We start from the raw sequence: 23933 nt of genomic DNA, 5'->3' as shown, positions 1-23933 counted from the left end.
TTCATCTCTGTGCTCTTCCTCCCAAAACTGCATAGCCCCAGTATAACTATGAGAAAGGTGTCAGATAAATCCCAGTTGAAGAACATTCTATAAAATACCTGACCAGTACTTCTCAAACTTGTCAAGGTCATCAAAAACAAGGAAAGTTTAAAAAAAAATCCCATTCAAGAGGAGCCTAAGAAGACATGAGGATTAAATGAAATATGGGATCTTGGAACAGAAAGGGAACATTATACAGAAACTAAAGAAATCCGAATAAAGTATGAATTTTAGTAATAATAATGTATCAGTATTGGTTCATGGATTGTAACAAATGTACCATACTAATTTAAGATGTTAATAATTACGGGGGGAACTGGGTATGAAGTATATGGGAACTTTCTATACTATCTTCACAACTTCTCTATAAATCAAAAAACTACTCTAAAATAAAAAGTTCATTTTTTTAAAATGCTAAGATAGGTGTTTAAACACAGCTGTTATACAAAAACCCCTTGCTGAAGCACATCTTTGTTGAAGTAACTGCTAAAAGGACAAGGTTTTGCAAAAGCATTTGTTACACATGATTTCTTGGTCAAACAGAATTCATTGTATCTACATCCAGCAAAGCAAAGTTAACTCTGGCTGTGTGCCAAGACATGGAACTAGCCTTGTTATGTAGCCTCAGTGTGATAGTTGTAGTATTCAAATCTTTCCATCCATGACACACAATATTCCCATTGGTCTAAAAGTAGAAAAGCCTCTAAGCTGATTCTTCACTGGCTCAAAAAGTTTCCAATAAGTGCCTCTAGGGAGAAGTCAGAAACTCTGGGACCAGGGCAGGGCAGGAAGGAGTAAGCGACAGCTGGTTCAAGAATGTGAAAAAAATAATAATAAAAGGAGGGAAAATACTTATACTTCTCCAGAGTGCCCCCTTATATGGGGACACTGCCAAGACAAATGAAAGTAGCTCTGAGATTGAGAAAAAAGTGGAGTTAAGAAAAATGTACCACACTTCACCAACCCTAAGTGTTCAGGGTTGTACTTGCTAACGAATCAAAGATTCCCAAGGGCATAAGTCTCTGTCTTTGAATTTCTGAACATTACTGGTCCTAGGAAGAAGGGGAAATTTTTAAAGAACACATAGCCTCTAGAATTTTATGCTCAAGACCTTAGCAGCATGGCTCACACACCCAGTTTTTGAAGACAATAATAGCCCACAATACCAGGCCAGTCTATAGCAGGAAGCTTGCATGTTGCCTCCGCCTTTGCAGAGATCAGCCAGGGGTGACAAGCCCTGGAGACAAAGCCAAAGTCAGGCAAAGTCCTGCTCTCCTTTACATTAGGCCCCTCATCCACTGAGGGCCAGCAGAGCCTGGATGAATAGGAGAGCAAGAAAAGATAATAGTTTTCAGACTTAGCCTAGGTGGTTCTCGCAGTTCATCCTTCAAGATCTAGTTCAAACCTTAAATCTTTAGTCTTCCAGCTAAGCCTCCCTCCTCCAAATTCTGAGAGCATAATTCTCTTCTCACAAGTGCCAAGTTACTTGGTACTTGCTCAATGCCTTGCATTGCCAGCTTCTTTTCATGTGTAATATATCTCATGTATATAACCTAGAGGTGACTTCAAATTCTTGAGTCTGACTCCAAATTCGTTTTCTCTCCTCCTCATCCATATCCTTTCATATCCCATGGCACCTAGTCTAGTAGTTTGCATATGTGCTTAATATATAGCTGATTTTGAGTGGCTATTCCAATCTCTCTCAAATTGCCATTAAAAAATTAAATATAAATCAGATCCTCTTCACATCTTACCCTTCTGGGTAGCCACTCAAAACACCCAAGAAGTTATTATGATTATGTCCAGCCTACTTAAGGTGAGAAGAACCCTGGCTGTCACCAACTGGGTTATGCATTTCCCTGCCCAAACCAGCCTTTCACGACTCTGGTGACACAGCACTCCTTGGTTTCCAGACAAATGACTGCTGCATCCGGTTTTGGTGCAGGAAGATGATGTTATCTTAGCCTCCAGACAGTGACCTCTGGTCTGATCACGTCAAATGAACTCAACCCTGGATGCTCAGTCCCAGCACCCACCCCTGCCTGTGCCCTGGGTTTGCTTCCTCTCCCCTATCTCATTCATATCTGAAATTTCCCCCATCTTGAGAAAGGATGGCATGTATTCTTACCTGACCCCTTAGCATTTAGAAACCTAGGCACAGGAATTGCCAGAAAACATTCTAATCAGTAGATCATCATGTTCACAGAGTGAGTGAGTGAGTCCAGGGCCTAATGCAAAACAGCACCTTGCCTTTTCGTGTGAGGCTGCTGATCAATCAGTTCATGTGCAATTTACTCCAGTGAGCATCATTCATGTATTCATTTACTCAACAAATATTTAGTGAACACCTACACTGTGTCAGGGACTATCGTGGCATCAGCGGTCTCCTGCTCTCTGTGGTCTCCTTCATTTTCACTCCCTTCCCTTTCCACCTATCCTGGAGGTCCCAGGCACTAGTTAATGAGTTACATCAGGTGTATTCCTCTTACAAGGAAGCAGTAGGATTAGGTAGTGGTAGTAGTAGTAGGATTCCAACCTCCAGATACCTCAGCATCTTCTCCTGCCAGTATGACCATCTTTCATATTTATAGATCTCCTGTTGTTTACTACTTCACCAGAAATCTCCCTCTATGTATCAGCCTGATGTGGGCCAGAAAAGAGGTGGGCTAGAAGGTCAGAAAATGCCACCTTGGAAATATTATCACAATTTTTTAAATGAGATAAACATGAAAGGACAGGGGAAGGGATTGAGAGGACAAGATAGCAAAGGGAGTTTCAAAGAATTCATCAAAAAGATGGCTATTCTGCAGACATTGCAAGTTGAAGCAAAAGTCAATTTCATGTCTGTTCAATTCAAGTAAATACAAAGTAAAATAAAAATTCCTTAGAATGAATTTTAGGATTGTGTAAATAATCTAAACATTGGAAAAATTTTTTATTTTTATTTTCTAATAACTGTCACTTCCCCAGAGAAGTTGTTCCTGATTTCCCAATCTAAGTCCCTCAGTTACACTCTTGCAGACCACTCAATTTTTTCTTCATAGCATTTGTTCAATTTGCAAAGATTTACTTATGAGATTGTTGCTGAATGTCTCCCTCCCACCCCTGACTACACAAGTTCCAAGAGGACAGAAACCATTTCTGTTTTGTTCTCTACTGAACATGTAGGCCTTACACAGAACTTGCACATGAAAGAAGACCAGTAAATATTTGTTGAAGGAAAGAATCAAAATTCTGTTGCCTAGTTCTCTCCCTTAGACCATTCTGCAGACTTAGAGGTTTACCACTTTATCTCAGTAGTGTGCAGTGGCTTAGTTCAAACTCCGTACACTCGAGCAGAGGATATATGTACAAAGCTGTACATTTTAGCATTGTGTTTAGTGTCTAAAACAAAACAAAACAAAGTCAGGAAACTACCTGAATGACTGACTCAATTATATTCATGAGGGGAGCAGGAGAGCTAGAGTTTACACTTTGCATTTATCAGTGATTAGCCAAGGCTAGTGGGTAAGGTGTAAATTCTTACATGCTTCTGGGCTCCTATGAACACAAGCAAAGTATGTTCCAGCAACCTGAGGGCTGCCCACAAGGCAACCCAGGTGCAGGCTGTGGGGAGGGTGATTACACCAGGAGCCAGCGCACACGGAAACAGTAAAGAGATCTGAGGACCTGTGTATGCAACCCTGACAAATCCACTATAGGGAGTCTTGGGATTAGCATAATATCATTGCAAAAATCTATATAGGCACATCATGCATGAACGTGAAGAAAGACATGGAAGGATCCTCCTTCTAGGGGAAGAGAGAGTAGAAATGGGTGGAGGAGTGGGAAAGGAGTTTACTGACTTTTCTTTATACATTTTTATATTATTTGCACTAAATATTAAACATTTTCATAAAAACTTTCAGGGAACAAGTTAGCTAGAACCCTTTAACAGGCGTGCCATTCCCAAGTAAAACTCCTCAGCCCATGAATTGGTCACACAATCTCTTCCCACTCTGAAAGTTTTCTTATCTAGTCCAAAGTATGTGACAACCCCCCATTTTTAAATTAATTGTTTGACATATAATGGGCAATCTTCCACATTAAAAAACAGAGTTTAGGTTTGCTGAATTATAATCTTTAAAAGTCAAATGGGAGTCTAGAATTAAATTAAAATTCACCTGAAATTGCTAGTAAAACTGGACAGCCACATGTAAAAGAGTGAAACTCAACCACTATCTTATACCATACACAAAAATTAACTCAACTTGGATGAAAAACTTGAATATAAGACTTGAAACCATAAAACTCCTAGAAGAAAACATAGGCAATAAGCTCCTTGACATTGGCCTTGGTGATGATTTTTTGAATGTGCCACCAAAAGCAAAGGCAACAAAAACAAAAATAAACAAGCGGCACACCATCAAACCAAAAATCTTCTGTGCAGTAAAGGAAACCATCAATGAAATGAAAAGGCAACCTACCAAATAAGAGAAAATATTTGCAAATCACATATCTGATAAGGCACTAATATCCAAAATATATAAAGAACTCATACAACTCAATAGCAAAAAAAAAAAAAAAAAAAAAGAAGAAGAAGAAGAAAAACCCAATGTGATTTTAAAATGGCAAAAGATCTGAAGAGACATTTTTCCAAAGAAGATATAGAAATGGACAACATGTACATGAAAAATGCATCTTTTAATCACCAGGGAAATGCAAATCAAAATCACAGTGCGACATCACCTCATGCCTGTTAGAATGGCTACCATCAAAAACATAAGAAATGGCCAGTGTTGGAAAAGGTGTGGAGAAAAGGGAACCCTTGTTCACGCTGTTGGTAGGAATGTAAATTGGTACAGCCACTATGGAAAACAGTATGGAAATTACTCAAGAAATTAAAAACCGAACTACTGGGGTGCCTGGGTGGCTCAGTCAGTTAAACGTCTGACTTTTGATTTTGGTTCGGGTCATGATCTCCTAGTTTGTGAGTTCAGGCCCTGTGTCAGGGTCTGTCAGTGCAGAGTCTGCTCTAGATTCTCTCTCTCCCTCTCTCTCTGCCCCTCCCCTGCTCGCTCTCTCTCTCTCTCTCTCGCTCTCAAAATAAATAAAAAAAAACATTAAAAAAATAAACCTACCATATGATCCAGCAATTCCACTTCTATCTATCTGAAGAAAATGAAAAGGATACCCTCGAAAGGATATCTGTACCCCCATGTTCATTGCAGCACCATTTACAATAGCCTTGATATGGAACCAGCTTAAGTATCTCCATCAGTGGATGAATGGATAAAGAAGATGTGCATATATATACATACACACACACACAATGGAATATTATTCAGCCATAAAAGAGAATTATATCTTGCCATTTGTAACAAACAACATGGATGAACCTCGAGGGCATTACGTGAAGTGAAATAAGGTAGACAGCAAAACACAAATACTGTATGACCTCCTGTGTATATGGAATCTAAAACAAAACCAAGAACAAACCCATAGATACAGAGAACAGACTGGTGGTTGCCAGAGGTGGGGGTGGGAAGTAGGAGATAAGTGAAAAGATAAAAAGAAAAAAGATGCAAATACCTATGGTAAAAAATAAAAATTATTTAATTAAATAAAATAAAATGTACAAATAAAATTCACCTGCGTAAAGTACTGTTACAAATAACTCATCTGAGTTGGCAAGCAGATGGCAAGATACCTTCCACACAACACTAGGCATGCTCGTGCACAATGACAAACAGCAAAACTTACAGTTCTGCCTGGAAACAGACAGATTTCTTTTGACATTGATTGCAAGACACATTCTGAATTTCAAAACATTACAAATCTGTTTTTATCAAGTGTTTTAGAATCAAGGATACACAGACTATATATAGAAAATGTCTCTAAGCCTACCCACTCGACTGTTCGCCATAATTTCTTGAGGAAAAACAGAAATTGCATAGAGGTCTCTGCTCTGAAGCCTCTGGAATGACAAAGAGAAAGCTGCCGCTTAAGAAAGGTGTCTGTGGGAGGAGGAGATGGGGGAGCAAAGGGATGTGCACTCTCTGTGCCATAATGCCTTGCAAACTAAACAGTTTTTTTCTGCCTCTATAATCTAGAAGATGGATAACATGGATTTTACAGAATATGATGCATATTCTCAAATGATACATAACGATTAGGGGAAAGTAGATGGAATTACCAGAAAATACTTCATCAATACTTGACTAACACATAAATTTTTACCACATGTACAATTATTTGTTACTACACTTTGTGTTATGAAATGGAGCAAGCTAGAACAGAATCAGTGAGGAAAATAATTATACCCCCTCCTCTATTTAACTGCACTAGCCTGGAAAAAAAATCAAAACTGTGAAAACGAGACTGCAGTGGGGTGCCTGAATGATTCACTTGGTTAAGCGTCTGACTCTTGGTTTTGGCTCAGGTCATAATCTTACCCTTGGTGGGTTTGAGCCCCGCGTCGGGCTCTGCACTGACAGTGCAGCACCTGCTTGGGATTCTCTCTCTCCCTCTCTCTCTCTGCTTCCTGCATATGCTCTCTCTCTCTCAAAATGAATAAACTTTAAAAAAAAGAGAGAGAGAGAGAGACTGCAGTCCTCACAAACAGCTAAAAATATGCCATGATTTATTGTAACTATGCTATAATGCTTGGCCTCCTGTGGAACCCTTGTCATATTCTACTTTTTGTCTTACGTATGCACGGAACAGATTCAATCTTAAGCCATGACATTTAGGTATCCAAACATTTTTCTTATCTTTATTTTCTTTATATAAATTTAAGTCCAATATTAGCACCCTCTGAGCTGGCAAGAAAGCCCATCACAATCATTACTAAGGTTCCCTTACCTTCCTGGTTTATACCAGAATTTGACAGAAGTGCATGCATCAGAAAATGGGGGAGGGTGGGGCACCTGGGTGGCTCAGTTAGTTAAGCATCTGACTCTTGATTTCAGCTCAGGTCATGATCTCGTGGCTCGTGGGATCAAGCCCTTAGTCGGGCTCTGTGGTGACAGCATGGGGCCTACTTGGGATTCTCTCTCTCTGCCTGTGCCCCATTCTTCTCTCTGTCTCTCTCTCTCTCCCTCCCTCTCTCTCTCCCAATAAATAAATAAACTTTTTAAAAAATGAAAAGAAAATGGTGGAAGGACTTCTAATCTCTCACCTACCTTAACCTCTTGTTATTCTCACTGCCCAACCTTGAAATGTGACAGGCTACCTGTTCCAATGTTAACCATGAGTGGGGTAGGGCTGAAAAGGGGCTGTGCCTCAGCTAGAAGCCCTGGTACTTAGAGTGGAGCCTCCCTAAGGTGCCATAAGGCGACCCTTTCTGAGGTCTTAACAACCAGGACACAACCATGGAATAAGCAAGGGCCCCTACTACCTATGGCCCACCAACCTCCCTTCCCAGTGCTCCAGAATTTCTGTTCTTTCCTAGCCCTCAAGGGTACCCCTTTATTTCTTCCCCATTACCCTATGTTTCAGAGCATCTTGTGTAACTTCAACAAGCCAGGGTAGGACTGGGCACCCACAATAATTAACATCTTAAAGTATTCTACCACTTATACTGGTGATGATTTCTTCCCGCCCCAAATTTCCCTTCAGTCTTCACCCCACCCTCCATTGCTAGACTTGGAGTTCTGGAGGGCAGGGACTATTTATTACTCATTTCATTCCTCTAAAATATGTAACATGGGGATTTTCCCCCATGTTCTCAAGAAATCAAATCCCTCCAAATTTTTATTGATGTGTAAAAAAAACTTATTTTGCTACAATTGAGAATAAATACTGTCACAGCAATGCCTGACATGTGAAACTAAGTACATGAGGCTGCTGGGTGTGGGAGCAGCTTTGCTGTAACTAAGAGTATTAGGTTAGCACATCATCAGATTGGCACTGCAGAGACTTTGAAAGAACTCTGCCTCCAAGAAGAAGAGCCAGAGCAGAACCAGATCTTCTCAAACAGCAATCATCCTGAAGAGAAACCTATAGATAACCCTGATGCTTTAATTGACATTATGGTGGTAGCCATTGCATTGTAATCATTGCTGGCCTGATTAGTGTTGTTTTAAATCTTTAATTATCTCACAGTCTGTCTCAAAAATTTTTTGAAGTTGAAGTGTGCCTCTGTGGCAGACGGGTAAGATGTTCCCTCTTCTTATTATAATTTTCTTCCTAACTAAAACAAAATCTATTGTTTAGCCACCCAGCATAAAGATTACAGTGCCCAGCCTGATTTGCAGTTGTGTGTACATAGAGTGGTGAATCACCTTGGGGCTAGCAACAATGGGTATCCATGACTAAATCTGGTCTGAAGGTCAAGGAGAGGAAGGAAGAGGTTCTTGGAACCCACAGAGTAAGCTGTGGCTGTAAGAGACGGCTGCCTGACAAGAACCATGTCTTCTATATTGGGTTAAAGTCACCCTGAACCTGACCTTGAAGCTAAGATTCCACCACAAGTAGTTTATTTAGGAGGCAATCCCAGGAGGTACTGGAAGGAGATGGGCAAGTGAGACAGGACAGGAAAGGAGGCCAATACCAGGTGAATGGATTAGTAGATCACCACTGAGTGCAATTGGGGCTCAGTCTTGATAGGAACCCCTGGGAGATGGTAAAGACCACAGCCCAGAGTTTTCCCAACTAGGGGAGAGGAGGCTGCAATGTTTATTCACCAATTCCCACATATCATTGGTTAAGAGTTGCTCCCTGGGGTATCAACTGTCCAGCACCACTGAACTGCACTGGGCTGTACATGGGCTGTGCATGCTTCCATGGCCAGAAAAAGGTCTCAGGCAGAAAGTGGCAGGTGTTTACACAGGAAATAGCCACCACCATGTATAAAGAGTGGTGAGGACAGAGGGTACATGGGTGGGGGCCCCACAGGGTCGGCTACACCTTCAGTTAAAGAGGATAGCTAATGCCAATCTGGCCCAGCAGGGAAAGAAGCTGAGGAATAAATACCCAACCTTGTTCTCCCCACCCTCCCATCTCCTGCTGAACCTAACCAGAAGCCCAGGGATGCAGTTCACTCTCAGGACACAGAGCAGGGTGGAGGAGAACAGCAGATCTGTAGAGCCAAGAGTGCCCAGCACATCTGCCTTCCACTGTTTCCAAATTCCTATATTTAAAAGCACGTTTGACTTTAAAATATTACACTATGTGACTATAAAAGCACTGTCTGACTATAAACATAATGTGATACATTTGTATATTTATTAAAACCAAAGAAAAGACCTTGTGACTGGAAAGGACCTTGGTAAACTTATCTGTGAGTTCAAGCAGCAGAAATGAGTTCAAGCACTACCTGAGAAGAGATTTAAGTTCTAGTTCTGGCTCTAATAATTAGGAACGATGCCCCTTTGAACAAGTCACTTAGTTCAGGCTGTTTCCTTGTTAAGGCATCAATCTAATGAAGTTATTGTAAAAATTCAAAGAATGTGAAATGCTCTGTAATTACAAATGTGAGGTGTTAGGGGCACGTGGGTGGCTCAGCTGGTTAGATGTCCGACTTCGGCTCAGGTCATAATCTCACGGTTTGTGAGTTCAAGCCCCGCATTGGGTTCTGTGCTCACAGCTCAGAGCCTGGATCCTGCTTCGGAATCTGTGTCTCCCTCTCTCTCTCTCTGTCCCTCTCCCCCTCATGCTCTGTCTGTCTCTCTTTCTCAAAAATAAACAAACATTTAAAAAAATAAAAAAATAAAACAAATGTGAAGTGTTAGTATACCCTCCCTGTACCAGACAGATGACAAGCAACGTCACTTCTAAACACACTCAGGAAGGAAAGGCCACTATTGTGTTACACTGTGTTTTTTTCTACTAGGAAGACATTCACACAAATATCCATCACCATCATTTTTTTAAATGAAACAGGGCATAAATAACTAATAGTGTTTTCATACAATTATTTTCTTACCACTAATCTCTCACCAAAAAAAACTACATTCAATTAATTGCATATCAGTATCTAACAGTCATTTCTTTTCAGTAGTTATTTCCTTTTGTTTTTGACAGTGTGCTTTACTCTTTTAACCACTTCCTCTTTTATCTTTATGTGATTCAACATTTCTGATGATCCAGTAATTATGCCCAAGATCACAATTCTTTGTCCTTTCTCTTTTCACTTCCCTTGTAACGTAGAAAATAGGCCTAATGACAAAATACCATTCGATTATAGTAAGGAGTGCTAGGCAGAACATCTTCTTTTTTTTAAAATATAATTTATTGTCAAGTTGGCTAACATACAGTGTATACAGTGTGCTCTTGGTTTTGGGAGTAGATACCCGTGATTCATCACTTACGTACAACACCCAGTGCTCATCCCAGCAAGTGCCCTCCTCAATGCCCATCACCCATTTTCTCCTCTCCTCCGAGCCCCGCTCCAATCAACCCTCAGTTTGTTGTCTGTATTTAAGAGTCTCTTATGGTTTGCCTCCCTCCCTCTCTGTTTGTAGCTATTTTTCCCCTCCCCCATGACTTTTTCTGTTAAGTTTAGACAGAGCATCTTCTATGTGAAATCATCAAATCCAAGAAATTAATGAATTAATGAAATCATAATTATTGTTCCTAAATGGGGATTTCAGAGTTTCTGCCTTGTTACAAATCAGGAATTAAGATATCACCAACCCAGAAAAAATCTTGAAACAAAACACAATATTTCCTTTAGGGCTATCAAACTTTCCTGCCTTAAGATCCCAAACAGTGTAACAGTGTAGTCCCTCATTTGGCTGGCTTAAAGTTTTTAACAAAAGGAACTTTAAGGGAGAAGAGATGGGATTTTTTTGTTTGTTTGTTTGTTTGTTTGTTTTTAATGTACCACCACTGGGAAAACAAGCATTTGTCAGCTGTTACCCACAGGAAGAAGGCAGAGGAAGATGGAGACAAATGTTTCATTAAGAAAACAAAAAGGAGATATTTCATAAGAGTTAACATAAAGGTGTCATTCTTACTGTTGGCTCTATTGTTTTAAGTCTTCGTGTGGGTGGGAGCCAGAAGATTTAAAAGTAGAGGGAAGGAAAAGGTTTTGCCCTTTTCCTTAAAGCAAGTCAACTCTTTTTAATTAGGCTTCTGGCTGTTATCTCTTTGCTTCACACCAGGAACATTATAATACCCCATTATCACACCATCTTGAGAAAATAGATGTTGCCCTCCTGAACTTTGGTAAGAAGCCTAACAGCTCAGGACTCACTACTCAAGGAAAGAAAGTTTTTGCATAGATCCACCTCCCAGTAAGGCTAAAGGAACTAATTTTTAAAACTCTCTAGAATATGACAAGCCATTTTCCATGTAGGTAATTTTCATTGTCCATATTTGTGTTTATCTGAAATATTAATTGGTAGGAACTCCTATTTAAAATGCTAGAACATCTAATACGTGTTTAAAGAGAGAGAAAGAGAGAGAGAAAGAGAAATACTGGGAAAGAATTGAGAATTCAAATAAAATTAAATATATTCAGTGGTTAGATAGCCTTAATAAGCTACTATTTTTATTTTTATATTCCTAAACTTGTTAAAGATTGCTCCAGTTTGTAATACCTAAACAAAAACTTACATTAGCATTAAAAAAAATTGGGGGGGGGATGGAATGAATACTCAAATAATCTAATTTACACAGAATGTTTATGTGACTTCTCTGATATTTATACAACTGTCACTCCAAATATGGAAATTTTAAATTCATTTGGGTTTTGGCATCAGACTGCTGGGGGTAATCAAATAGATAGATAATGTTATTTTGATGTTAATTTTAGGGTGCTGCAGTCAATACAAAATGAACAAGAACAAACCTTTTAGAATCTCTGAAATAAAAAAAAGAGAGAGTTTTATTCAAGTTAGGACAGCTGCCCAGGGAACACACTCGTCACAGGAAAGAAAGTGCTCAAGAGAATGAACAGTTTTTGCAGGGTTATGTCCTTTTTTACATCTTTTAAAATCTCAAAAGATTATAGATAAACATACAGGCGGGGATCACAAGTTTTAACATCAAGGAATGCAGCAGGTAGGAGTGTTGATCCATATCTTTTTTTTTTTTTAACAATTTTTTTTAAGAGTGTTGATCCATATCTTAAGGACAAGATGGTTTTCCTTTAGGCTACTCATTTACAAAGCAGGTGTATAATGTATGCTTGGTGGGCCATAAGTCAGGCTTTTGGTTTAAACAAAGTTTATGTACATTCAGACTGACTTAGAAAGAACTCTAAGATTGCTTCCCTTATAGATCAAGACTTTAGAGTTTTTTCCTATGAGAGCCCCAGTCAAAATAAAAATATGTCTACTACCTGCCTGCTAATATCTTAGATTTCCTTAACTGTGAGTGGACAAGTTATTTTATTCCACAATTAGTTGTAAACAGTCATGAGAAAAGTAACAACAGATTCTAGGTTTAAAATAGAAGGAAATGCCTGTGCTTAAATGAATTATAAATATTGATATGAATATAAATATTGATCTGACCGATAAATGGTGAGAGAGGGGTTACAGAGATTACACTGTCCCCATAACACATTCTGAGTCTTTCTTATGGATGATTAACTAGTAAGGAAATCTTTCAACAAAGAAATGGGTATTAATTAAAATAAATCTTTATCATTATGAAGTATGAATTGCATACAGGTTATCCAGAGGAAATTCCTAGACAACTTGCAAATAGGAGGCAAAGATCTTGAGTCATCTCTAGACTGAATTCTTACTATAATTCTCAGATATAGAGAAGAAATTTCTAGAAAGTAAATTTAAATGGAGGCCTCACCTTTTGGAGGTTGTCAAGGCTCACTGATTAAGAGTTTCTCTTGGTTAAATGAATCCTTTCCCCCTCAAATAAATAAGAAAATTCAATGTACCAAAACTATAACTCAAATCTAAAAGTCAGGAAACTTTGGGAGTACCAAGTGTGATCACATCACCAGATGTTGAAGCTCCACATTTTGTCCAAACAAATCCCACCATTTGACTGGACTCCTTGGACCAACCACTCCAGGGAACAAACTGACATTCCATCAACTTTTGAACCTTAACATGGTCATAATTTACTGTGGAAACACTATCGAAGGAATATTATGTTCTTGAAAGCTTCCCAGATTATAAACTCTGAACTAGAGCTAGCAGTGAGAGTGACCAGACAGACAGACAAAATTTAAAAGTTCATGCTCCCAGAGAAGTGGCACCACCTTCAAGCCCAGGCAAGGGGCCCCTGCCCTAGTCCTGCATCCTACAGGGACCCATAAACCAGAAACCCCAAATGATGAATTTAGTGAAAATTACATGGTCACTTCTGTCACTCAGGACCAGGGGCTCAGTGATGGCACTGGGCAACTCACAATGTTCTACATTTGCTGCTGTGCTTCACACAATTCAGGCTCCAGAAAAACACTCTGCCATATACCTTCTCCTGTGTCCATGAAAGAAAAGATGACCGTATCCAAATGAAGAATTGAAGACTGAGGCACTGCTGATATCAGAAATGGGCATTGTTGGGGCACCTGGATGGCTCAGTAGGTTAAGCATCTGACTTCTGCCCAGGTCATGATCTCACAATTTGTGGGTTTGAGCCCCACATCGGGTTCTGTGCTGACAGCTTGGAGCCTGGAGCCTGCTTCAGATTCTGTGTCTCCCTGTCTCTCTGACCCTCCTCCGTTCATGCTCTCTCTCTCTCTCTCTCAAAAATGAATAAACTTATAAACATTTAAAAACAAAAGAAGAAGAAATGGGCATTATTTCAGAGTGTGGGGAGGATTTGAGCTGGAAAATAATTAGGGAAAATAGATTATAATTCTTTCCTCTCAAATACCATGACTGCAATACAGTTTTTGAATAATGAAATATTTGCCAATAGAGCAAAGTGTTCATTTTCTCGAACTCTTCATATCCACCATTCATAATTTAGTACAGCTTTTATAACAGTTGTACAGGCAGCTGAAGAATTAAATATTATATAACATAAATACTTGATAATTATACCCTAAATTTGTATGCATATAAGTCTAGATATAACATATATGAGACACAATACTTATTCTTCTCATTGACAACTACAATTATAAATAGTTTCAGGAGGGGCGCCTGGGTGGCGCAGTCGGTTAAGCGTCCGACTTCAGCCAGGTCACGATCTCGCGGTCCGTGAGTTCGAGCCCCGCGTCAGGCTCTGGGCTGATGGCTCGGAGCCTGGAGCCTGTTTCCAATTCTGTGTGTCTCCCTCTCTCTCTGCCCCTTCTCCGTTCATGCTCTGTCTCTCTCTGTCCCAAAAATAAATAAAAAACGTTGAAAAAAAAAATTAAAAAAAAAAAATAGTTTCAGGCTTACAGAAATATTTAGCAAGACTTAATTAACTTTTTAAAAACTGACTTACAGGGGCGCCTGGGTGGCTCAGTCGGTTAAGCATCCGACTTCAGCCCAGGTCACGATCTCGCGGTCCGTGAGTTCGAGCCCCGCGTCGGGCTCTGCGCTGATGGCTCAGAGCCTGGAGCCTGTTTCCGATTCTGTCTCCCTCTCTCTCTGCCCCTCCCCCGTTCATGCTGTCTCTCTCTGTCTCAAAAATAAATAAAAACGTTAAAAAAAATTTTTTTTAATAAAAAATAAAAATAAAAACTGACTTAGAGTTACATTTACATTTAAATAAAACTTACATTTAAATAAAATTAAAATTTGATATTCATTATTATTTTTCGCCTTGCCTTTAAATTTAGCAACTAATTTTTTAATGTTTTTAAACTTTTTAATTAATTTATTTATTTTGAGAGAGAAAGAGCATGCACAAGCAGGGGACAGGCAGACAGAGAGGGAGAGAAAGAGAACCCCAAACAGGTTCTGCATTGTCAGCGGGGAGCCGGACACGGGGCTTGAACCCACAAACCATGAGATGATGACCTAAGTCAAAAACAAGAGTCAGACGCTTAACTGACTGAGCCACCCAGGTGCCCTGCAAATAATATTTAATATATTAGAAGAAAAATAATTTTTTAAGACACTGAATTTAAAAAATGTTTACATTTTCTTAAATATATATGCTTTGTATAACAAGATATTTAAGTTTCATATCCTTTTTGTGGCAATTGTAAAAATTGGACTCAAAGTTTTTGACACACCTCCCATACAGAGGTAGGGGGTTCATATACCCTCTGGATGGGCTTATAACTGCTTCAACCAACAGAGTACAGTGAAAGGGACACTATATGGCTTTTTTTTTTTTCAACGTTTTATTATTTATTTTTGGGACAGAGAGAGACAGAGCATGAACGGGGGAGGGACAGAGAGAGAGGGAGACACAGAATCGGAAACAGGCTCCAGGCTCTGAGCCATCAGCCCAGAGCCTGATACGGGGCTCGAACTCACGGGCCGTGAGATCGTGACCTGGCTGAAGTCGGACGCTTAACCGACTGCGCCACCCAGGCGCCCCTACACTATATGGCTTTTGAGGTGAATTCGGACTAGGTTCTGCAGCTTCTGCCTTGCTCACCAGAACAGTCATTCCTGAAGCCCTGAGTCTCCATTTAAAAAGTCCAACTATCCTGGGGCTGCCATACTGGGAGGAAGTGTAAGCCATAAGAATAGACCACATGCATGGGGTGCCTGGGTGGCACAGCTAGTTAAGCGTCATGATCTCATGGTTCACGAATTCAAGTCCTGTGCCGGGGCTCTGTGTTGACAGCATGGAGCCTGCTTCAGATGCTGTGTCTCCCTCTCTCTTGGCCCTTCCCCGGCTCACGCTCTGTCTCTCCCTCAAAAAGTAATAAACATTAAAAAAAAAATAGACCACATGCAGGCATTGCTGTTAATAGTCCCAACTAAGCCAAGCTTTCAAATATTCCCATCCCAAATACCAGACAAGTGAGTGAAGAAACCTACAGATGATTCTGCACTCCCATCATGAAAGTCTCCCCCAACTATCTGAGTCATGCCAGCTCAGACTCCAGACATCATGAAGCAGAGAAAAGCCATTTCTGCTGTACCCTGTTCAAATTCCTGACCCAGAGAATCCATAACAATATAAAATAGTTGTAATTTTGTACCGTCCGATTTGGGGATGGTTTGTTACACACCGACAGATAACTTGAATGCTTTGAATAGAGTTACATTTTTTTAACTTATATCATTGGGAATGATTATTAATTAAACCAGTGATAGAAAATATAAAAGTAGAGAGAAGGAAAAACAATTTCAGAAACAAAAGAAGAAAGAGGGCCTTCTAGTTACAACAGCATGAAGGAGCTGGCAATTCCTTTCTATAATAAGTTATACCCGTACTTTAGAGAAGATAGATATATTTTACCATATTCCTGTCAGTAAGTACAACTAAAAACCCTGGACATTATATGTATATGAGGAAGAAAACTCTAAAAGGTGGAGGGAAGAAGGCAGACTGGCTAGGGACCCTGAGTCCCTAGAAATGACATAGTGGTGAACTCCCTGAGTTTTCTTTTTGCTTTATATATCCCAAATTTGGAGGAAGCTAGCTCTGACCCACCACCACGCCAGAAATAGCAAGCAATGCTGTTCCCTCACCCCCTCCAGTGTTAACGGAAGCCAAGTGAGGAACCAGATTTCTATTGTCATTTGTCAATAATGGGGCAGAGCCCCACTTCCACTGCCAGATCAGTGTCAGAGTGAACTAGCTAAAACAGAAGGTTTAAATAAGACAGTCTTATAAACACCCAAAATATCCAGGTTTGGGGGTGCCCGGGTGACTCCATCGGTTAAGCATCTAACTCTTGATTTTAGCTCAGGTCATGATCTCTCAGTTCATGAAATGAAGCCCCATGTTGGGCTCTGTGTTGACAGTGCAGAACTTGCTTGGGATTCTCTCCCTCCCTCTCTCTCGGCGCCTCCCCTGCACATGCACTCTCTCCCTCTCCAGGTAAATAAATAAACATTAAAAAATGTCCAGGTTTTGACCAAAAATCATTCATCATGCCAATAACCAAAAAGACCACAAACTGAATGAAAAAAGATAATCAGTAGATGCTAGAACAGAGATTTTAGTTTAATTCTAGTTTAAATGCTTGTTTAATTTCTAGTTTATTTTCAAATAGAAATTCTAGTTTAAATATTTACTAATATATTTAAAATAGTCACGTGAATTGGTCTTTGAGAGTTTCAATTAGTATGTAAGTATAGGTAAGCCACTAAAATATGTTATGATTTAAATACCTGGTGCCCTTTTTTGGTTTTTTTTGGAAGGCCATGCTAATTTTATTAACCTATACACTGTGTAGGGGCACCCAGGTGGCTAAGTTGGTTAAGTGGCCAACTTCAGCTCAGGTCATGATCTCACACTTTGTGAGTTTGAGCCCCATGTCGGGCTCTGTGCTGACAGCTCAGAGCCTGGAATCTGCTTCGGATTCTGGTCCCTCTCTCTCTCTCTGCCCCCCCCCCCCCCTGCTTGTGCTCTCTGTCTCTCTGTCTCTCTCTCAAAAATAAATAAACATTTTTTTAAAAACCTATACAATGTGTAAAGTATAAGTCTAGAATTTTAAATCACAAGCTTTTCTAGAAATCAATAAGAAAGTACAAATAAGCTATGTTAATCTGGACAGAAAAATTCAATAATCTTAAGGGACTTTATTTGCTCACAAAACTTTAAAGTTCAGAAGCAGGGCAGGTTTTTGGCCCAGTGGGATCTAGGGCCTCCAGAAAAATGACAACAGAACTTAATCCTTGTTCATTACTGCTAGCCTCTGGTTTCTCCTCAGACTCTCTCCACGTGGTACAAATTCAGGCTTCCATAGTCCTTAGTTCATGGGATCTCTGCAGAGACTTCTTTCAACAGTCCCAGCACAAGTTCTGTTGAGAGTTCTTTTTAGCCTACCTTGAGTCACATGCCCGTTCTTTAATCACTGTAGCTAAGGAGCTGCAGGACTCTGGAAGGCCAGACCTGGTCACGTACTCATCATCTAAGCCACGGGAAATGGGTTCCCCACAATAAATAAGAATTGTTACCAGGGGATGGGGAAGGAGATGCTCAACAAAAAACAGCATATATCCACACATAACCCAATGGAAAAGCTTTCACAGGTAAAGGATATGAAGAAACAATTAATGATAAAACTATACGGCCAATAAACATGAAAATAACTTCAACCTCACCATTAACCAGGGAAATGCAAAATAATTCTTTTATTCTTTTTTGCCCATCAGATAAAAGTTATCAAGTGTAGGTAAGGCTATATGGGAAAATGAGAACTTTCCACACATTTGGTGGAAGTAGTAAGTTATACAGACCTTTGGGAAGGCTATCAGAAAGCACATCCTTTGACCCAACAATCTACCTTATACAACTCCATCCAAAGAAATTCACACACATGCACACAAATATATGAAAAAGATATTTGCTTTGGCAACGTAATAGCAAGAGAAAAAATAAAGGAATAATTAAATAATGGGGTTTTTGTAGTATTGAATCCTATTCAACCATTAAAGAAATTTAAAGATCTCAGGATCTATTTTTGAGACAAAAAAAGAAAAGCAAGTTGTGGAACAGTACACATATATGATCCGATTTATTTAAAAATAGAATTTGTATTATATGTATATTCATATGGAGATGTCTGGAAGGGGACTACATGGATGTAGTTTTGCCACAAAACTGTGGGCAATGGGACATGACGGGATGCAATGGAGAAAAGTGTCACTCTTTACTCTTATACTTGTGGATCATTTAAGTTTTGTACAATGAGATGGTAGTATTTATACTTTCGTCATTAAAAAAAGAAAAAGAGGCAAATGCAAATCCCAACAAGAAATGCAAATGGCCAGTAAGCATATGAAAAGATGTTCCTCCTCATCAATAATCAAAGAAAAGAAAGATAAATTTTGTCTGAGTGACAAAATTATTAAGGATTCAGGGTTGGTGGGAGTGTAGGCAAGCAGGCACTCGACTGATGGGACTTACTAAATTAGTATTGTCTTTTTGGTGGTATTTCTCAAAATGTTAAGTCATGAGATCACGACCTTTTTCTTTTAATATGAAGAAAAAGATAGCATGTAATTCTGTTTCTTTAATGTAAAGAAAAAGATGGTTATCACAAATGAGTTTCATTTAGGAATGGTAATCAGTGTCTAATTAGCACAGTGCTTGCAATTAATACAAACTAAAGAAACGTTTTTTTTTTTAAAGATTTCAAAGTGAAAACATATTTCTTTCCTCTATAATGTTTGCATTGTTTATTAATCTCTTAGTAAGCAAGGAAATTAGTTCCTCCAGAGCTACCAAACTTTTACTTTCTATTAGAAATGTGGATACTATTTATTTGATTTACTTGGATCAATGCTGTGAACTGCTGTTCAAATTATAGTTATTTTAATCATGATTATTATAAAAATTAATAATGGTTAAAAAAAAGGATCCTGAGGAGAGGAAGTGGGAGGGGAGGAGACGGAATGTTTATGAAAGGACAATGGGAGGGATCCTTGTGCTGACGGAACTGCTCTGTGGTGTTGGAAACATGAGACCACATGCGTAATAAAATTGCGACACACATATAGGCTTAAAAGTAAAACTGGGAAAAAGTGAAGATGAGTGGATTATACCAATACTAATATTCTGATGATGTGTACTGTAATCTTGCAAGGTGTTACCTTTAGAGAGTACACAGGATCTCTCTGTATTATGTCCTACAACTTCATGTGAATCTACACTTTTCCCAAAATTAAAGTACAAATTGATGAAAATGATTCAACACATGTTCATAGCTAATATTTTTAAAGGGAACAAATTTAGAATCTTGCCTTTTTGCTTTCTTAATGATGTCTTTTCATTAAGAGAAGTTCTCAATTTTAATAAGATACAATTTAATCAATCTTTTTCTTTATGATCAGTTATTTTTTTGTCCAGTTTAATATTTGTCTACCCTATGATCATGAGAATATTCTTCAGTGTTACCTTTTATTAACTTTATTGTTAACTGTCTACAGTCTATGTGAAATTAATGTTTGGGTATGTATAGCTAGTTAAGATACACTGTTGTCTTATGACTATCCAATTGACCCAATACAACATATTGACATGATCACCCTTTCCTCACTGCACTATAGTACCATTTTTGTCACAGATCAAGTGACCACATATGTGTAGGTCCGTTTCTGGACTCCATTCTTTTCCATTGGTCTATTTGTCTATCTTATAGCCAAAGCTATGCCATTTTGTTCTAAACATTATTTATCTTAATAATAAGAGGTAATACATAGTAGGAGTAGGCCTTCCAACTTTGTTCTTCAAAATTCTCTTGTCTATTCTTGGCCTTTTGCAATTATACATGACATTTGAAATCAGCCAGTCAATTCCTACCCAAAAAAGGCTGGGATTTTTACTGGGACTGAAATGAATCTACACATCAATTTGGGAAGAACTGACATGTTTGCATTAGTAAGTCTTCCTAGCCATCAATTTGGTATAGCTCTCCTTTAATTCCTCTCAGAAATAGTATACAGTTTGATATGCAGAGATCTTGCACTATTTTAGATTTATTCCTAAGTATTTAATTTTGTTATTATAAACTCTATCATCTAACAATTTTAGATGATATTTGTAAGATAGGAATACAATTGAGTTTTATATATTGACCTTGTGTTTATCTTTTTCCTTGCTCTTAATTTATTCCTGCATCTGTGCTTCCATCTGGGATCATTTTTCCTTTAGCCTGAACAATTCCCTTTAGCAATTTTTTGTGTGGGTTTGTTGGTGGAGATCTTTCTCAATGTTTGTTTTCTAAACACATTTTTATCTTAACTTCATGTCTGAAGGATATTTTGCTGGGTATAGAATACTAGGTTAGCTCCTTCTAAGACATTATTTAACTTTTTATAGCTTTCCACATTTCTGTAAAAAGTGACGTGTGTCTTATTATTCTCTTTTGAAGGTAATGTGTCTTTTAATGCATATTATTTATAGATTTTCTCTTTGCATTCTGCCTCAAGGATTTGTGGAGGAATGTTGCATGTGCAGCTTGACAAGGTGAGCTAGTATCAGTCTTTAAGATGTGAGGCCTCCCTCTTCCTCCCAGATATCAAAAGCCATCACAGCTTTTCAGCAAAAGTACCTACATAGACTGTCCCTGTTCCCTTTAGGAACAAGTCCTTTTGCCATCCACTGCATGTATGAGTGGGAGTAAGGTTGAGAGGCTGCCCCACCTGTCTCTTCCATAGCCGTACCTCAATCAATAACTCACACATTGTTCAAGGACCCTACTGATACCAATAGTTTTTTTTTTCTCTGTACATAGAATATCCCCCAAAGCCATCTGCATTTCTGCATTAAGCCTATGTTATGCAACTTTTGTCTGTCTACCTTCAGTCCAATCCCATCTGTTTCCTATTTTTTCAAGGATTCTCACAATGTCTGGTCCATTGATAGCACTCCTTCATGTTTTTCAATGTCAAAGTATGTGCATGGATACACATGAGTTTGTGAACCCATGTAACTTGTTTGTAATTCTTAGACTTGGGAAAGAAGGGAGGAGTTGGGAGAGGCAAGAACTTGCTCTCAGTTGGCCATCTTGATTCAATCTCAGCTAAATTTTTAAGCACATATTGAACTCTTTTAATACCAAACACAGACAGCTGCTAGTATCATATGATCTAATGTGGAAATCTTTGGTTCTGAAGTGATGTCATATTAAGCTATTTCAATTTAGCATGGTCTCCATGCTAAAACTGGCATCTGCATGACACGTGTGAATAAATTTCATTTTCCTTCATGAAAATTACCTTTTAGATATTAATACTAGATCTCAAAAGAATTGAGAGTTCTGTATTACAGATTCCTACTAACATATAACAGTAATAACACAAATAATATTTTTGCTCAACTATAACAAAAAACAGTATTTTTAAAAAATAGCTATTTTAAAAACTTTGTTAAGTGCTAAAATTAAAAATAAGAAAGAGCAACTCAGATCCTGAGGTGAAAAAAAAAAAAAAAAGAAAGATCCTGAGATGTTATTTCTCTGTACTCCACCCTAAAATTACTCAATCAACAGACTCTTCTGCCAATACTAATAAATTCAGGAATAATTTATCACTGATTTACCATTGATGTTACAGTGTAAATTCCAAATTTGTAAATCTAAAATAATCTCCAATTGGTTGTACAATAGAAATTTTATATAAACACATGCAATCCCAAAATAATATAAACTCTAAATATTCAAAGCTAAATCTAAAGAGTTCAACAAAACACTCTTTTAAAAAATATTTAGGAGTACCTGGGTGGCTCAGTCAGTTAAGCGTCCGACTTCAGCTCAGGTCATGATCTCATGGTTTGTGGGTTTGAGCTACACATCAGGCTGTCTGCTGTCAGCACAGAGCCTGCTTTGGATCCTCTGTCTCCCTCTCACTGGTCCTCCCCAGCTTGCATTCTCTCTCTCCCTCTCTCAAAAATAAATAAACCTTAGGGGCGCTAGGGTGCCTCAGTCGGTTAAGTGTCCGACTTTAGCTCAGGCCACGATCTCACAGTTGATGGGTTCAAGCCCCATATCAGGCTCTGTGCTGACAGCTCAGAGCCTGGAGTCTGCTTCGGATTCTGTGTGTCTCCCCCTCTTGCTGCCCCTCCCCTGCTCATGTTCTGTCTTTCTCTCTCTCTCTAAAATAAATAAACATTAAAAAAAAGAAAAGAAAAATATTTAATGCACATCTAACATGTCCTAGGTGCCATTCTAGGCCTGGGATATATCAGTGAACAAAAGAGACAAAACCCCCTGGTTTGTGGTTATGTTCTAGTAAATACATATAATTTGAATGATCTAAACTTTGCCCTTTCATCCAGAAATTACTAATAAGGTAGATAAATGCTTTATGCCCAAACACAAATATGCATGTTTCTTCTAGCAGTCCATCACACAATCACATGAAAATATATTTGACTTACAGCTATAAAATAAATAAGTCACAGAGATGAAAAGTACAGCATAGGGTATATCAGTAATATCGTAATGTTGTTGGGTGACAGACGGTGATTACACTTACCATTGTGAGCACAGGATAATGTATAGAATTGTTGAATTAATATGTGGTACACCTGAAACCAATGTAACATTTATGTTAACCACACTTCAATAAAAACTAAGTAAATAACTAAATAAAAATACATTTGAGAACATTTGTACCACAGACACACATTTAGCTACTGACTTCAAAACATTAGAATATCAATACCTTGTCAGAGAATGTGAGAAAGGTCAGGGATCCTAAAATTTATCTGCCTATGTTTTTCACCTGGAAAAGGAGGTAGTGGCTAGAGGTTAGGTAAGTATACCAGATTTTAAGTAACTCCTACCAGATCTCAGTTTCTACTTCCAAAATAAGCACCTGAAATAATACAGATGTCAGACCTGTGCAGACTGAGGAAAACATTGGGTCTTAGCTGGAGCAAGATTTTGATCATCCAGAGTTGCACTGTCCAAATGGTAGCTGCTAATCACATGTAGTTACTTAACTTTGAATTAATGAAAATTTTAAAATTCAGCTCCTAAGTCAAAGTAGCCACATATAGCCTGAATATATATAGCCACATATATAGCACTGAACATGCAGATAGAGAAGATTTCCAACATTGCAGAACGTTCTATCAGATGGTGTTTCAGAGAATGAGAAGAAAACACTGCCACTCCTGGGAAAGACCAAAACTTTCCCAAGGGCTACAAAAAGTGGCGACTATAATAGCAAAAACTAATTTTTCTTCTCTCTCCTTTGGCTATTTCCACCCCTGCTTCTTCTAGAAAATCTGTCTCTCCTTTCCTTACTCTTTCTCTCCCTCGCTTCTCACATTTTTTCCCACCCCATTTCTCACCCCCTTCTTCATTTTTTCTAATAACAGCTACACAGTCCACAGGTAACGATTACAACATTTATTGAGGTTTAACTTTTTTAATATTTCTCAATGTTAAAATTTAAGAAGCCGAATCTTTCTGTTTCCAA

The 23933-nt window shown here is 38.6% G+C and overlaps 1 protein-coding gene across 1 annotated transcript in view; it reads right to left on the bottom strand.

The window, feature by feature from the left end:
- The window catches only part of ENTPD1 (ectonucleoside triphosphate diphosphohydrolase 1), a 129332-nt gene extending 106327 nt beyond the window's left edge, over positions 1-23005 (bottom strand). The window contains exon 1 of the mRNA XM_058697303.1: positions 22983-23005. The gene's annotated coding sequence lies outside the window, so the exon portion shown is untranslated. The remainder of the gene's footprint in view (positions 1-22982) is intronic.
- Positions 23006-23933: the final 928 nt, after the last annotated feature.

This window comes from Neofelis nebulosa, chromosome 13 (assembly GCF_028018385.1).
Source record: "Neofelis nebulosa isolate mNeoNeb1 chromosome 13, mNeoNeb1.pri, whole genome shotgun sequence".
In the NCBI taxonomy this organism is placed as follows: Eukaryota; Metazoa; Chordata; class Mammalia; order Carnivora; family Felidae; genus Neofelis; species Neofelis nebulosa.
Note: the sequence above shows the minus strand (reverse complement) of the source record. Positions and strands in the feature narration are given on the sequence as shown.